Here is a 16,956-nt window from a genome sequence, read left to right on the forward strand (position 1 = left end):
CATTTTTTTCGCTATAAACAAAAATAGAGCGATAATTTTGAAAAAAATGCTATATTTTTTACTTTTTGCTATAATAAATATCTCCCAAAAACATATATGAAAAAAAATTTCCTCAGTTTAGGCCGATACGTATTCTTCTACCTATTTTTGGTAAAAAAATCGCAATAAGCGTTTATCGGTTGGTTTGCGCAAAATTTATAGCGTTTACAAAATAGGGGATAGTTTTATTGCATTTTTATTATTTATTTATTTTTTACTACTAATGGCGGCGATCAGCGTTTTTTTTCGTGACTGCGACATTATGGCGGACACTTCGGACAATTTTGACACATTTTTGGGACCATTGTCATTTTCACAGCAAAAAATGCATTTAAATTGCATTGTTTATTGTGAAAATGACAGTTGCAATTTGGGAGTTAACCACAGGGGGCGCTGAAGGAGTTAGGGTTCACCTAGTGTGTGTTTACTAGTGTAGGGGGGTGTGGCTGTAGGTGTGACGTCATCGACCGAGTCTCCCTATAAAAGGGATGACTCGATCGATGCAGCTGCCACAGTGAAGCACGGGGAAGCCGTGTTTACATACGGCTCTCCCCGTTCTTCAGCTCCGGGGAGCGATCGCGAGGGGGCGGCTAGAAACGAATAGCCGCGCCGTCGTCCTGGATCACTCCCCGCGGGTTACCTGCAGATTCAGATGTAAAAGGGGAACTCTGTAGATTCTGATGTAAAGGGGGAACTCTGCGGATTCTCATGTAAAGGGGAACTCTGTGGATTCAGATGTAAAAGGGGAACTCTGTGGATTCAGATGTAAAAGGGGAACTCTGTGGATTCAGATGTAAAAGGGGAACTCTGCGAGTTCAGATGTAAAAAGGGAACTCTGCGGATTCAGATGTAAAGGGGAACTTTGCGGATTCAGATGTAAAAAATAACTCTGCGGATTCAGATGTAAAAGGGGAACTCTGCGGATCCAGATGTAAAAGGGGAACTCTGTGGATTCCGATGTAAAAGGGGAACTCTGTGGATTCAGATGTAAAAGGGGAACTCTGTGGATTCAGATGTAAAAGGGGAACTCTGTGGATTCAGATGTAAAGGGGGAACTCTGTGGATTCAGATGTAAAGGGGGAACTCTGTGGATTCAGATGTAAAGGGGGAACTCTGTGGATTCAGATGTAAAGGGGGAACTCTGTGGATTCAGATGTAAAGGGGGAACTCTGTGGATTCAGATGTAAAGGGGGAACTCTGCGGATTCAGATGTAAAAGGGGAACTCTGCGGATTCAGATGTAAAAGGGGAACTCTGTGGATTCAGATGTAAAAGGGGAACTCTGTGGATTCAGATGTAAAAGGGGAACTCTGTGGATTCAGATGTAAAAGGGGAACTCTGTGGATTCAGATGTAAAAGGGGAACTCTGTGCATTCAGATGTAAAAGGGGAACTCTGTGGATTCAGATGTAAAAGGGGAACTCTGTGGATTCAGATGTAAAAGGGGAACTCTGTGGATTCAGATGTAAAAGGGGAACTCTGCGGATTCTGATGTAAAGGGGAAACTCTGTGGATTCAGATGTAAAGGGGGAACTCTGTGGATTCCGATGTAAAAGGAGAACTCTGTGGATTCAGATGTAAAAGGGGAACTCTGTGGATTCAGATGTAAAAGGGGAACTCTGCGGATTCAGATGTAAAAGGGGAACTCTGCGGATTCAGATGTAAAAGGGGAACTCTGCGGATTCAGATGTAAAAGGGGAACTCTGAGGATTCAGATGTAAAAGGGGAACTCTGAGGATTCAGATGTAAAAGGGGAACTCTGAGGATTCAGATGTAAAAGGGGAACTCTGCGGATTCAGATGTAAAAGGGGAACTCTGCGGATTCAGATGTAAAAGGGGAACTCTGCGGATTCAGATGTAAAAGGGGAACTCTGCGGATTCAGATGTAAAAAGGGAACTCTGCGGATTCAGATGTAAAAAGGGAACTCTGCGGATTTAGATGTAAAAGGAGAACTCTGCGGATTCAGATATAAAAGGGGAACTCTGTGGATTCAGATGTAAAAGGAGAACTCTGTGGATTCAGATGTAAAGGGGAAACTCTGTGGATTCAGATGTAAAGGGGGAACTCTGTGGATTCCGATGTAAAAGGAGAACTCTGTGGATTCAGATGTAAAAGGGAACTCTGTGGATTCAGATGTAAAAGGGAACTCTGTGGATTCAGATGTAAAAAGGGAACTCTGTGGATTCAGATGTAAAAGGGGAACTCTGCAGATTCAGATGTAAAAGGGGAACTCTGTGGATTCAGATGTAAAAGGGAACTCTGTGGATTCAGATGTAAAAGGGAACTCTGTAGATTCAGATGTAAAAGGGGACTCTGTGGATTCAGATGTAAAAGGGAACTCTGTAGATTCAGATGTAAAAGGGGAACTCTGTAGATTCAGATGTAAAAGGGGAACTCTGTGGATTCTGATGTAAAGGGGAACTCTGCGGATTCAGATGTAAAAGGGAACTCTGCAGATTCAGATGTAAAAGGGAACTCTGCAGATTCAGATGTAAACGGGAACTCTGCAGATTCAGATGTAAAGGGGGAACTCTGCGGATTCAGATGTAAAAGGGAACTCTGTGGATTCTGATGTAAAGGGGGAACTCTGCCGATTCAGATGTAAAAGGGGAACTCTGTGGATTCAGATGTAAAAGGGGAACTCTGTGGATTCAGATGTAAAAGGGGAACTCTGTGGATTCAGATGTAAAAGGGGAACTCTGTGGATTCACATGTAAAAATGGAACTCTGTGGATTCAGATGTAAAAGGGGAACTCTGTGGATTCAGATGTAAAGGGGGAACTCTGCGGATTCAGATGTAAAAGGGGAACTCTGCGGATTCAGATGTAAAAGGGGAACTCTGTGGATTCAGATGTAAAAGGGGAACTCTGCGGATTCAGATGTAAAAGGGGAACTCTGCGGATTCAGATGTAAAAGGGGAACTCTGCGGATTCAGATGTAAAAGGGGAACTCTGTGGATTCAGATGTAAAAGGGGAACTCTGTGGATTCAGATGTAAAAGGGGAACTCTGTGGATTCAGATGTAAAAGGGGAACTCTGTGGATTCAGATGTAAAAGGGGAACTCTGTGGATTCAGATGTAAAAGGGGAACTCTGTGGATTCAGATGTAAAAGGGGAACTCTGTGGATTCAGATGTAAAAGGGGAACTCTGCGGATTCTGATGTAAAGGGGAAACTCTGTGGATTCAGATGTAAAGGGGGAACTCTGTGGATTCCGATGTAAAAGGAGAACTCTGTGGATTCAGATGTAAAAGGGGAACTCTGCGGATTCAGATGTAAAAGGGGAACTCTGCGGATTCAGATGTAAAAGGGGAACTCTGCGGATTCAGATGTAAAAGGGGAACTCTGCGGATTCAGATGTAAAAAGGGAACTCTGCGGATTCAGATGTAAAAAGGGAACTCTGCGGATTTAGATGTAAAAGGAGAACTCTGCGGATTCAGATATAAAAGGGGAACTCTGTGGATTCAGATGTAAAAGGAGAACTCTGTGGATTCAGATGTAAAGGGGAAACTCTGTGGATTCAGATGTAAAGGGGGAACTCTGTGGATTCCGATGTAAAAGGAGAACTCTGTGGATTCAGATGTAAAAGGGAACTCTGTGGATTCAGATGTAAAAGGGAACTCTGTGGATTCAGATGTAAAAAGGGAACTCTGTGGATTCAGATGTAAAAGGGGAACTCTGCAGATTCAGATGTAAAAGGGGAACTCTGTGGATTCAGATGTAAAAGGGAACTCTGTGGATTCAGATGTAAAAGGGAACTCTGTAGATTCAGATGTAAAAGGGGACTCTGTGGATTCAGATGTAAAAGGGAACTCTGTAGATTCAGATGTAAAAGGGGAACTCTGCGGATTCAGATGTAAAAGGGAACTCTGCAGATTCAGATGTAAAAGGGAACTCTGCAGATTCAGATGTAAACGGGAACTCTGCAGATTCAGATGTAAAGGGGGAACTCTGCGGATTCAGATGTAAAAGGGAACTCTGTGGATTCTGATGTAAAGGGGGAACTCTGCCGATTCAGATGTAAAAGGGGAACTCTGTGGATTCAGATGTAAAAGGGGAACTCTGTGGATTCAGATGTAAAAGGGGAACTCTGTGGATTCAGATGTAAAAGGGGAACTCTGTGGATTCACATGTAAAAATGGAACTCTGTGGATTCAGATGTAAAAGGGGAACTCTGTGGATTCAGATGTAAAGGGGGAACTCTGCGGATTCAGATGTAAAAGGGGAACTCTGCGGATTCAGATGTAAAAGGGGAACTCTGTGGATTCAGATGTAAAAGGGGAACTCTGCGGATTCAGATGTAAAAGGGGAACTCTGCGGATTCAGATGTAAAAGGGGAACTCTGCGGATTCAGATGTAAAAGGGGAACTCTGTGGATTCAGATTTAAAAGGGGAACTCTGCGGATTCAGATGTAAAAGGGGAACCCTGCGGATTCAGATGTAAAAGGGGAACTCTGAGGATTCAGATGTAAAAGGGGAACTCTGCGGATTCAGATGTAAAAGGGGAACTCTGTGGATTCTGATGTAAAGGGGAACTCTGCGGATTCAGATGTAAAAGGGGGAACTCTGCGGATTCAGATGTAAAAGGGAACTCTGCAGATTCAGATGTAAACGGGAACTCTGCAGATTCAGATGTAAAGGGGGAACTCTGTGGATTCTGATGTAAAGGGGGAACTCTGTGGATTCAAATGTAAAGGGGGAACTCTGTGGATTCAGATGTAAAAGGGGAACTCTGCGGATTCAGATGTAAAAGGGGAACTCTGTGGATTCAGATGTAAAGGGGGAACTCTGCGGATTCAGATGTAAAAGGGAACTCTGCAGATTCAGATGTAAACGGGAACTCTGCAGATTCAGATGTAAAGGGGGAACTCTGTGGATTCTGATGTAAAGGGGGAACTCTGTGGATTCAGATGTAAAGGGGGAACTCTGTGGATTCAGATGTAAAAGGGAACTCTGTAGATTCAGATGTAAAAGGGGACTCTGTGGATTCAGATGTAAAAGGGAACTCTGTAGATTCAGATGTAAAAGGGGAACTCTGCGGATTCAGATGTAAAAGGGAACTCTGCAGATTCAGATGTAAAAGGGAACTCTGCAGATTCAGATGTAAACGGGAACTCTGCAGATTCAGATGTAAAGGGGGAACTCTGCGGATTCAGATGTAAAAGGGAACTCTGTGGATTCTGATGTAAAGGGGGAACTCTGCCGATTCAGATGTAAAAGGGGAACTCTGTGGATTCAGATGTAAAAGGGGAACTCTGTGGATTCAGATGTAAAAGGGGAACTCTGTGGATTCAGATGTAAAAGGGGAACTCTGTGGATTCACATGTAAAAATGGAACTCTGTGGATTCAGATGTAAAAGGGGAACTCTGTGGATTCAGATGTAAAGGGGGAACTCTGCGGATTCAGATGTAAAAGGGGAACTCTGCGGATTCAGATGTAAAAGGGGAACTCTGTGGATTCAGATGTAAAAGGGGAACTCTGCGGATTCAGATGTAAAAGGGGAACTCTGCGGATTCAGATGTAAAAGGGGAACTCTGCGGATTCAGATGTAAAAGGGGAACTCTGTGGATTCAGATTTAAAAGGGGAACTCTGCGGATTCAGATGTAAAAGGGGAACCCTGCGGATTCAGATGTAAAAGGGGAACTCTGAGGATTCAGATGTAAAAGGGGAACTCTGCGGATTCAGATGTAAAAGGGGAACTCTGTGGATTCTGATGTAAAGGGGAACTCTGCGGATTCAGATGTAAAAGGGGGAACTCTGCGGATTCAGATGTAAAAGGGAACTCTGCAGATTCAGATGTAAACGGGAACTCTGCAGATTCAGATGTAAAGGGGGAACTCTGTGGATTCTGATGTAAAGGGGGAACTCTGTGGATTCAGATGTAAAGGGGGAACTCTGTGGATTCAGATGTAAAAGGGGAACTCTGCGGATTCAGATGTAAAAGGGGAACTCTGTGGATTCAGATGTAAAAGGGGAACTCTGCGGATTCAGATGTAAAAGGGAACTCTGCAGATTCAGATGTAAACGGGAACTCTGCAGATTCAGATGTAAAGGGGGAACTCTGTGGATTCTGATGTAAAGGGGGAACTCTGTGGATTCAGATGTAAAGGGGGAACTCTGTGGATTCAGATGTAAAAGGGAACTCTGTAGATTCAGATGTAAAAGGGGACTCTGTGGATTCAGATGTAAAAGGGAACTCTGTAGATTCAGATGTAAAAGGGGAACTCTGTAGATTCAGATGTAAAAGGGGAACTCTGCGGATTCAGATGTAAAAGGGAACTCTGCAGATTCAGATGTAAAAGGGAACTCTGCAGATTCAGATGTAAACGGGAACTCTGCAGATTCAGATGTAAAGGGGGAACTCTGCGGATTCAGATGTAAAAGGGAACTCTGTGGATTCTGATGTAAAGGGGGAACTCTGCCGATTCAGATGTAAAAGGGGAACTCTGTGGATTCAGATGTAAAAGGGGAACTCTGTGGATTCAGATGTAAAAGGGGAACTCTGTGGATTCAGATGTAAAAGGGGAACTCTGTGGATTCACATGTAAAAATGGAACTCTGTGGATTCAGATGTAAAAGGGGAACTCTGTGGATTCAGATGTAAAGGGGGAACTCTGCGGATTCAGATGTAAAAGGGGAACTCTGCGGATTCAGATGTAAAAGGGGAACTCTGTGGATTCAGATGTAAAAGGGGAACTCTGCGGATTCAGATGTAAAAGGGGAACTCTGCGGATTCAGATGTAAAAGGGGAACTCTGCGGATTCAGATGTAAAAGGGGAACTCTGTGGATTCAGATTTAAAAGGGGAACTCTGCGGATTCAGATGTAAAAGGGGAACCCTGCGGATTCAGATGTAAAAGGGGAACTCTGAGGATTCAGATGTAAAAGGGGAACTCTGCGGATTCAGATGTAAAAGGGGAACTCTGTGGATTCTGATGTAAAGGGGAACTCTGCGGATTCAGATGTAAAAGGGGGAACTCTGTGGATTCTGATGTAAAGGGGGAACTCTGCGGATTCAGATGTAAAAGGGGAACTCTGTGGATTCAGATGTAAAAGGGGAACTCTGCGGATTCAGATGTAAAGGGGGAACTCTGTGGATTCAGATGTAAAGGGGGAACTCTGTGGATTCAGATGTAAAAGGGGAACTCTGCGGATTCAGATGTAAAAGGGGATAGATTGCCAGAAGGGTGTACATGGACATCCTCCCATGTGTGCGCTGCCCTCTGTGATCTATTGGGACTTGGCTGGTCACAGATCGGAGTAAAGGGTTGATCCCGACCCTTTACCACTTGATCAGCTGACAGTCAATGACAGCTGATCACATGATGTACACAGAAGCCGGTAATAAGCCGACTACCGGCTTGTGTAAATAAGACATCGGTCCAACACACCGACAGCCACTGCTGCTAAGCATTGCCCACCAGTGCCACCTACCAGTTAGGGTTGCTACCTGTCCAGGATTCACCTGCACAGTCCAGGTTTTGAATCATGTGTCCGGGTTTCAGGCGGACTGAAACCCGGACACATTATTAAGACTGGGCTGTGGCTCCCCAAGTACCCAAGATAGTCACACACAAATTTGTTGCCATATGGGAAGTGCAGGCGGCTGCCTGGGGGCAGGTTTGGCATCACTGGGGGGCAGGGCGATGATGACGGCATGAGCAATTTGGCCACACACCTTGTTCGCTCCAGTACACTATGCGCACCGCATTGCTACTCCTCTTGGGGCACCGAAAGGTGTCCCAGGCGGCAAAAGTGTTCGGGTTTGGCCTGAAGAAAAGGTAGCAACCCTACTACCAGTGCCCATCAGTACTGCCAAGCAGTGGCCCCACGCACATAATTAAGGGCACGCCTTGAATGTGCACGTGACAATTACTTTGGCGCGACACATATTATGCGTTTCTGCGTGCACCAGAGTGAGAGGCACTAACAGTAACAACTCCAGGCCCATCATTCATGGGTCACTATAAAATGATGAGCTGTAAAGATATTTAAAGCGGCGCCTATGGAATTTTTTTTTGCTAGTGGGGTAGATTCAGGTACCTTTGCGCATTTTTTACGGAAGGCGCAGGGCAACGTTTTTGCCCTGCGCCCCCGCAAATTTTCTGCGCTACCCGCGATTCACGGAGCAGTAGCTCCGTAAATTGCGTGTGCACCCGGCAAAATGCCCGGCGTAAGCGCGCGCAATTTAAATGATCCCGTAGGGGGCGGGAATCATTTAAATTAGGCGCGTTCCCGCGCCGATCGTAGAGCGCATGCTCCTTCGGGAAACTTTCCCGATGTGCATTGCGGCAAATGACGTCGCAAGGACGTCATTTGCTTCAAAGTGAACGTGAATGGCGTCCAGCGCCATTCACGATTCACTTACGCAAACTACGTAAAGTTCAAATTTCGCAACGCCGGAACGACGGGTATACGTAACATTGGCTAATAGCAGGGGCAGCCTTACGCGAAAACCGCCGTACGCAAACGACGTAAACTGCGTAAGCAGGGCTCGCGTAACGTTGTGAATCGGCGTTAGTATGCAATTTGCATACTATACACTGAGCACAACGGGAACGCCACCTAGCGGCCATCGCAAGAATGCAGCCTAAGATATGCGGGCATAAGAGCCTTATGCCACGCATATCTTAGGCTGCAGTTGGCGTAACGAGGTTCCTGAATCAGGAGCATTCGTTACGCCGGCGCAAGTAAGCAATTGCGCTGCGTAACTATGGTTATGCAGGCGCAATTGCTCTCTGAATCCGGGCCAGTGTTTTTTGCCGTTTCATGGGCGCACACAATACTGAGGCTGAAGCTGCGGTAACATCATGCGATATAACAAATAAGTCTTTTATTCTTTTATTCTACAGGGTGTCTGCTTTCAGGAAATATAGAATATTTTGAGGGGTTTAAGTAATCTTCCAGCCTAAAATCATCATTTTAACACGAAGGAGGTAGCATGCCCCTGTCTGGGCCATTAGCCATAGAGAGTGTTGGGAATCGCTTGCCACAGGGGCATTCAAGTCCACCGTCCCCTGACAAACAGCACAGGAGGTATAACTTCATGTAACTTCATGTAATATTAAAAGTATTATAATATTTAGAAAGTCATAATATTAAATATTTATGTTATTAACCACTTAAGACCCGGACCAAAATGCAGGTAAAGGACCCGGACAGTTTTTGCGATTCGCCACTGCCTCGATTTAACTGACAATTGCGCGGTCGTGCGACGTGGCTCCCAAACAAAATTGATGTCCTTTTTTTCCCACAAATAGAGCTGCGCCGGCGTATCTTTTTTCTGTATTCAGAAAGCAAGATACGCTGAAATTAGGCTAAGATCCGACTGGCGTAAGTCTCTTACGCCGTCGTATCTTAGTTGCATATTTACGCTGGCCGCTAGGTGGCACTTCCGTCGATTTCAGCGTAGAATATGCAAATGAGCTGGATACGCAGATTTTTTTACGTCATTTGCGTAAAGGCTTTTTCCGGCGTAACGTTGCTCTTGCTATATGAGGCATAGCCAATGTTAAGTATGGACGTTGGGCCAGCGTCGAATTTTGCGTCGTTTACGTTGTTTGCGTAAGTCGTTCGCGAATAGGGCTTTGCGTAAATTACGTTCACGTCGAAAGCATTGACTATCTGCAACGTGATTAGGAGCATGCGCACTGGGATACGTTCATGGACGGCGCATGCGCCGTTCGTGAGAAACGTCATTTACGTGGGGTCATGTTTTATTTACATAAAACACGCCCACCTCTTGACAATTTGAATTTGGCGCGCTTACGCCGACAGATTTACGCTACGCCGCCACAACTTACGGAGCAAGTGCTTTGTGAATACTGCACTTGCCTCTTTAAATTGCGGCGGCGTAGTGTAAATAACATACGCTACGCCCGCACAAATTTAAGTCGCCCTACCTGAATCTAGCCCATAGTGTTTATAAAATAGGGGATAGTTTTATTGCATTTTTATTAATAATTTTTTTTTTTACTACTAATGGCGGCGATCATCGATTTTTTCGTGACCGCGACATTATGGCGGACACATCGGACAATTTTGACACATTTTTGGGACAAAAAATGCTATAAAAATGCATTGTTTACTGTGAAAATGACAATTGCAGTTTGGGAGTTAACCACTAGGGGTTAAGTGTGACCTCATATGTGTTTCTAACTGTAGGGGGGCGGGGCTGGACGTGTGACGTCATTGATCATGCTTCCCTATATCAGGGAACACAGATCAATGACAGCGCCACAGTGAAGAACGGGGAAGCTGTGTTTACACACAGCTCTCCTTGTTCTTCAGCTCCGGGGACCGATCGCGGGACTCCAGCGGCGATCGGGTCCGCGGGTCCCGCGGCCGCGGTCAAGGAGCTTTGGACCCACGGCTGGGCACTTAAAGAGGACGTACCTGTACGTGCTTGTGCCCAGCCTTGCCATTCTGACGACGTATATGTGCAGGAGGCGGTCCTTAAAGCGGATGTGCCACGGGAACAAAATATTAAAAGTCAGCAGCTACAAATACTGCAGCTGCTGACTTTTAATAATAGGACACTTACCTGTCCTGGAGTCCAGCGCCGATCGCAGCAGAGCACGAGCGATCGCTCGTCACTCTGCTGCTCCCCCCGCCATCCACGCTGAGGGAACCAGGAAGTGAAGCGCTGCGGCTTCACTGCCCGGTTCCCTACGGCGCATGCGCGAGTCGCGCTGCGCCCGCCGATTGGCTCACACGCTGTGTGTTGGGAGCCGAGTGTTCCCAGCACACAACGGGCGACAGACGGGATGTGACGGAATGCCCGTCTTTCGCCCGTAGCGTGTGGCCGGAAGTGGGTGCAAATACCTGTCTTTAGACAGGTGTCTGCACCCCCCTCCCCCCTGAAAGGTGTCAAAAGTGACACCGGAGGGGGGGAGGGTTCCGATCAGCGGGACTCCACTTTAGGGTGGAGGACCGCTTTAAGTGGTTAAATGTTTTATTAAAATAAAATGAAATTATTGTAAATTAAACTTTTAAATATTAAAGCATATTAAAGGGGTTGTAAAGACAAAAATATTTTCTTCTTAAATTAAAGTCTGACAGTAGCTGATGAAGTAAAAAGTAATGTTTTGCATTAGAACTAGTTTGATACCTGTTGAAATCGAGACGTTTTATTCACCTCCGTCACTCCTGAATCATTATTCTCTCTGACTTCCTGGTTTGCGGTGCGCATTCATTTTTGCTACATCATGGCCTAATAGGAACTACAGTTCCCATTAGGCTTAGCCTCCATGCCTGTGAGGGATAAGAGAGAATCTTCACACAGGGCTGTAGTCATAGGGAGGGGGTGAGCACATTCTGCTTTCCACCATGCAAAACGGCTCAGATGCTGGTGGAAAGCAAGAAGAGGAGAGACAGGAAATGGCATTTTCAAACCTGGATTACTGTATTTTGGAGGTCAAAAGGAAAACGAGGTAAGTGATATTTAAATGCTCTAGCTTACAGCAATCAATTGATCTAATAAAAAACGAACCTTTAGTGTTCCTTTAACTGACGGTATAAAACCAAACTTTTCAAACAAAGGGTCAGTCTACTGTCCTTCAGAATTTAGGAGGGCCGGATTGTGGCCAGTGAGGGTAGAAAATGTCCCGGGCCCAGCATCAGTGAGAATAAATATGGTCTCAGGAATGGTGGTCAGCAGGAGGAGTATTCCCCCATTATTGGTATTGGGAGGAGTAATGCCCTCTAATTGGTATTAGTAGGAGGAGTAGTGCCCTCTAATTGGTATTGGGAGCAGGGCGTCTTAATAACATCATGGGCCCCTGGGCAAAGTAATACTCTGGGGCCCCTACAATGATGACAGTGCAGGTAAACAGACATCAAGTAGGTAGAAGGCAGACTGCCTCCCCTGTGTATCTACCACTCTCAGTGCTATCATGGGGCCCCCAATTTCGGGGCAGCGTGGGCTCAAGTACCAGCTGCTTTGGGGAAAGTGCAGGGGCCCCCCATGCAGCTGGGGCCCTTGGGCAGTGCCCAGGTGTGCCCTCTCATTAAGACAGCCCTGATTGGGAGGAGTAGTGCCTCATTATTGGTATTAGTAGGAGGGGTAGTGCCCTCTTATTGGTATTGGTAGGAGCAGTGCCCTCTTATTGGTATTAGTAGGAGGAGTAGTGCCCTCTTATTGGTATTGGGAGGAGTAGTGCCTCATTATTGGTATTAGTAGGAGGAGTAGTGCCCTCTTATTGGTATTGGGAGGAGTAGTGCCTCATTATTGGTATTAGTAGGAGGAGTAGTGCCCTCTTATTGGTATTGGGAGGAGGGGTAGTGCCCTCTTATTGGTATTAGTAGGAGGGGTAGTGCCCTCTTATTGGTATTGGGAGGAGTAGTGCCTCATTATTGGTATTAGTAGAAGGAGTAGTATTCCATCGATGGTATCAGTGGAAGAAATGGTGCCCGTGTGGGAGGAATAGTTCCACCTATCATTGAGAGGAATAGTGCCCCAAGGGCCAGATAAAGGCTAGCAAACTGCCACATCTGGCCCCCGGGCCGCAGTTTGGAGACCCCTGGTATAAAGGATAAATGTGCTAATCTTTCGCCACTTTGCAGCCTTCGGCGGTTTAAAAAAAAATCTTGAGCTTTAGGGGCCATTTGTCTGGATTCCAGGATGTTACTAAAAAAAGTTTAAAACAAAAAAAATCTGAGTGAGGTTCCCCTTTAAAGAACTAAAGGCACATGAGGACATCTAGTGGTTGAAAGTGAGAACAACACCAGAATTCTCACTAGAGGGCACCAAACTGAGAGTACACTTCTACTTCCTGTTGTGTCTACAGAGCAGGAAGTGAAGGAAATAATCTCTACAGATGAAAAAAAACAAATGCAGAAATTTTCACCATTCCCTACACCATCCAAAATAAAAATAAATAAAAGTCCTGTGCCTTGAGCTTGTATATCTGTAATAATGTGAGATCACCGAAGGCACTGCTGACTACCGATCTCAGGAAATCAGGCGTAAGATTCAGTGATCTCACTACTGTGCTGCTCACTGTTCTCCTTGCTGGAGAGGAAGAAGTACCTGAGGACCTGCAGAGCAAGGAATACCCCCCATATCTAACTCCAAAAACTAAAATTTCAACTATTACAGCATTTTCACATGTTTTTATTAATTAAATTTTCATCTGGTGATCCTGCCAGTAAAAAAAAAAAAAAACACTTTGGCCCAGATTCTCGTAAATGGGCGTAAAACTGCGGCGGCGTAACGTATGTCATTTACGTTACGCCGCCGCAAGTTTTACAGGCAAGTGCTTTATTCACAAAAAACTTGCCTGTAAAGTTGCGGCGGCGTAGCGTAAATCCCTCGGCGCAAGCCCACCTAATTCAAATGAGCCGGGTAGGGGGCGTGGAGCATTTAAATCAGGCCGAACGTAATGCGCATGCGCCGTCCCTAAAATTTCCCGACGTGCATTGCGCTAAATGACGTCGCAAGGACGTCATTGGTTTTCGACGTGAACGGAAATGGCGTCCAGCCCCATTCACGGACGACTTACGCAAACGACGTCAATTTTAAAATTTCGACGCGGGAACGACGGCCATACTTAACATTGGTTGCCCCTCATATAGCAGGGGCAACTTTACGCGTCGCAAATCTAACGTAAACGTCGTAACTTCACTGCGTCGACCGCGCGTACGTTCGGGAATTCGCGTATCTAGCTAATTTGCATACTCGACGGGGGAAAACGACGGAGGCGACACCTAGCGGCGAAAAAAAAAATGCATTTAAGATCTGACAGCGTAAGAGCCTTACGCCTGTCGGATCTAATGGATATCTATGCGTAACTGATTCTAAGAATCAGTCGCATAGATACGACGGCCCAGATTAGGACTTACGACGGCGTACATGGCGTTGCGCCGTCGTAAGCCCTTTGAGAATCTGGCCCTTTCTGTCCTACGGTGACAACACTCGCTAACTGCATCTATGGAAGGGCAGTGTTGTCACCTTTGGGCAGGAAGTGTGTTGGGACTGCAGAACACCTTCCCCTGGGGGGGGGGGGGGTCAAGAGTTTTTTTTTTTTAAACAATATTTTTTACTTTCTGCTATAAAACATCCTATAAAAAATCAATTTAGGCCAATATTTATTCTGCTACAATAAGTGTATATTGATTGGTTTGCGCACAAGTTATAGCGTCTACACACTATGGGATACATACTGGAATTTTTATTTATTTTATTTTATATTAGTAATGGCAGTAAAATGGCAGAACAATCTGACACTAACTGACACTTTGTGGGAACCAGTGACATTAATACAGCGATCAGTGCTGGAAATATTTACCCTATCAGAGTCCCCCTTACATCAAACCCCCCTATATCAATGTCCCATCATAGTTCTTCCTACATCAGAGCCCCCTTTACATTGGAGTTCCCATCAGTGTCCCCCTTTTATCAAAATTCTTATCAGAGTCCTCCTTACATCAGAGCCCCCCTTACCTCAGGGCCACCCTTGCATCAGGATTTTCTTATCAGAGTCACCCTTTACATCAAAACCCCACTTAACATAAGGTCCCCATCAAAGGCCTCCTTACATCAGGGTCCCCATCAGATTCTCCTCTTACATCACGGTCCCCATCAAAATCCCCATCAGAGTCCCCCTTTACATCAGGGTCTCCATCAAAGTCCCCCCTTACAACAAGGTCCCCATCAGAGCCTCTCCTTATATCAGGATCCCCATCAGAGTCTCCCCTTTCATTAGGGTCTCCAACAGAGTCCCCCTTACAACAGGGTCTCCATCAGAGTCCTCCCTTACAACAGGGTCCCCTTCAAAGTCTCCCCTTACATCAGGGTCCCCATCACAGTCTCCCCTTACATTAGGGCCCCATCAGCGTCCCCCCTTATATCAGGGTCTCAATCAGAGTCTCTCCTTACATTAGGGCCCCATCAGCGTCCCCCCTTACATCAGGGTCTCAATCAGAGCCCCCCTTTACATCAGGGTCCCCATCAGTCTCCCCCCTTACACCAGTGTCCCCCTTACACCAGGGTCCCCATCAGTGTCCCCCCTTACATCATGGTCCCCATCAGAGACTCCCCTTATATCAGGGTCCCCATCAGAGTTTCCCCTTACACTAAGGTCCCCATCAGTGTCTCCCCTTACATCACGGTCCCCATCAGAGACTCCCCTTATATCAGGGTCCCCATCAGAGTTTCTCCTTACACTAGGGTCCCCATCAGTGTCTCCCTTTACACTAGGGCCCCCATCAGAGTGCCCCCTTAAAGCAGGGTCCCCATCATAGTCTCCCCTTACATTAGGACCCCCATCAGAGTTCCCCCCTTACATCAGGGTCCCCATCAGAGCCTCTCCTTACATCAGGGTCCCCATCAGAGTCCCCCCCCTTACATCTGTATCCCCTTTAGAGTCCCCCCTTACAACAAGGTCCCCATCAGAGCCTCTCCTTATATCAGGATCCCCATCAGAGTCTCCCCTTTCATTAGGGTCTCCAACAGAGTCCCCCTTACAACAGTGTCCCCTTCAAAGTCTCCCCTTACATCAGGGTCCCCATCACAGTCTCCCCTTACATTAGGGCCCCATCAGCGTCCCCCCTTACATCAGGGTCTCAATCAGAGTCTCCCCTTACATTAGGGCCCCCATCAGAGCCCCCCCTTACATCAGGGTCCCCATCAGAGTCTCCCCTAACATTAGGGCCCCCATCAGAGCCCCCCTTACATCAGGGTCCCCATCAGTCTCCCCCTTACATCAGTGTCCCCCTTACACCAGGGTCCCCATCAGTGTCCCCCCTTACATCATGGTCCCCATCAGAGACTCCCCTTATATCAGGGTCCCCATCAGAGTTTCTCCTTACACTAAGGTCCCCATCAGTGTCTCCCCTTACATTAGGGCCCCCATCAAGGTCCCCCCTTACAGCAGGGTCCCCATCAGAGTCTCCCCTTACATCAGGGTCCCCATCAAAGTCCCCCCTTACAACAAGATCCCCACCAGAGCCTCTCCTTACATCTGGATCCCCTTTAGAGTCTCCCCTTACATAAGGGTCCCCGTCAGAGCCTCTCCTTATATCAGGGTTTCCATCAGAGTCTCCCCTTTCATTAGGGTCCAGCATCAGAGTCCCTCCTTACATCAGAGTCCCCCCTTACATCAGAGTCCCCCTTTAAATCAGTGTCCCTATCACTGTGCCCCCTGGGGAACCTACTCTAGAAAGTGCAGGGGGTTGTTGTGGATGTTGAAGAGAATATTGATGCCATAGGCTGACCTGAAGACCTGTGTGAGCAGATATGATCCTAGCTGTGGGCCAGATAAAATCCTGCAATGGACCGGGTTTAGCATGCAGGCCATAACTTGGAGACCCCCACCTTAGGACAAGATGTGTGCTGGGACTACAGAACACCTCCCCCCGGGTTGGGGGGGGGGTTCTGTAGTCCTCAAGGTGCTAACTGATAACAGGGAAAGAACACAGGAAGATATCAGCTTACAGGATTTCTGGCAGGATCAACAGATATATATTTTTTTTATATCACACAGATATAACAAAACACTTTCAATGGTATAACAGAAAGGGAGTAGATTGCTGGGTATACCTATCCTTGTATTTATTGTATGGAATGGCGCACGGTGTTGAGTAAAGGTGGACGCGCCCTGCACTGGCGCGGAGGGTTAATGGCTGCCCCCCCCCAGTTCCTCCTGTCTCTGCCTGTCTCGGCTCCACCGCCTCCTCCTCCTCCTGGCTGTGCTCGGCATTTAATATCATCTCCTGTTCTTGCCGTACCCTTCAGCCAAGACACCGAGCCGCAGAAAACAGCCCGCAAAGAATGATTAAAACCGATGCGTTTCAAGGAGATCGATCGGTGACACGCGGTGCAAAAAACCCCCCCAAAAAAACGGCTAAAACAGAAATCCCAATTATCATTTCATGTATTATTTTTATCCAAACACAGATCTCAATTCATTGGAAACAA

At 46.5% G+C, this 16,956-nt stretch overlaps 1 protein-coding gene across 2 annotated transcripts in view; it reads left to right on the top strand.

The window, feature by feature from the left end:
* Positions 1-16,956, top strand: part of ZBTB7C (zinc finger and BTB domain containing 7C) — a 154,295-nt gene that overhangs the window by 95,320 nt on the left and 42,019 nt on the right. The gene's annotated exons all lie outside the window — the stretch shown is intronic.

This window comes from Rana temporaria, chromosome 1 (assembly GCF_905171775.1).
Source record: "Rana temporaria chromosome 1, aRanTem1.1, whole genome shotgun sequence".
Taxonomy (NCBI): domain Eukaryota; kingdom Metazoa; phylum Chordata; class Amphibia; order Anura; family Ranidae; genus Rana; species Rana temporaria.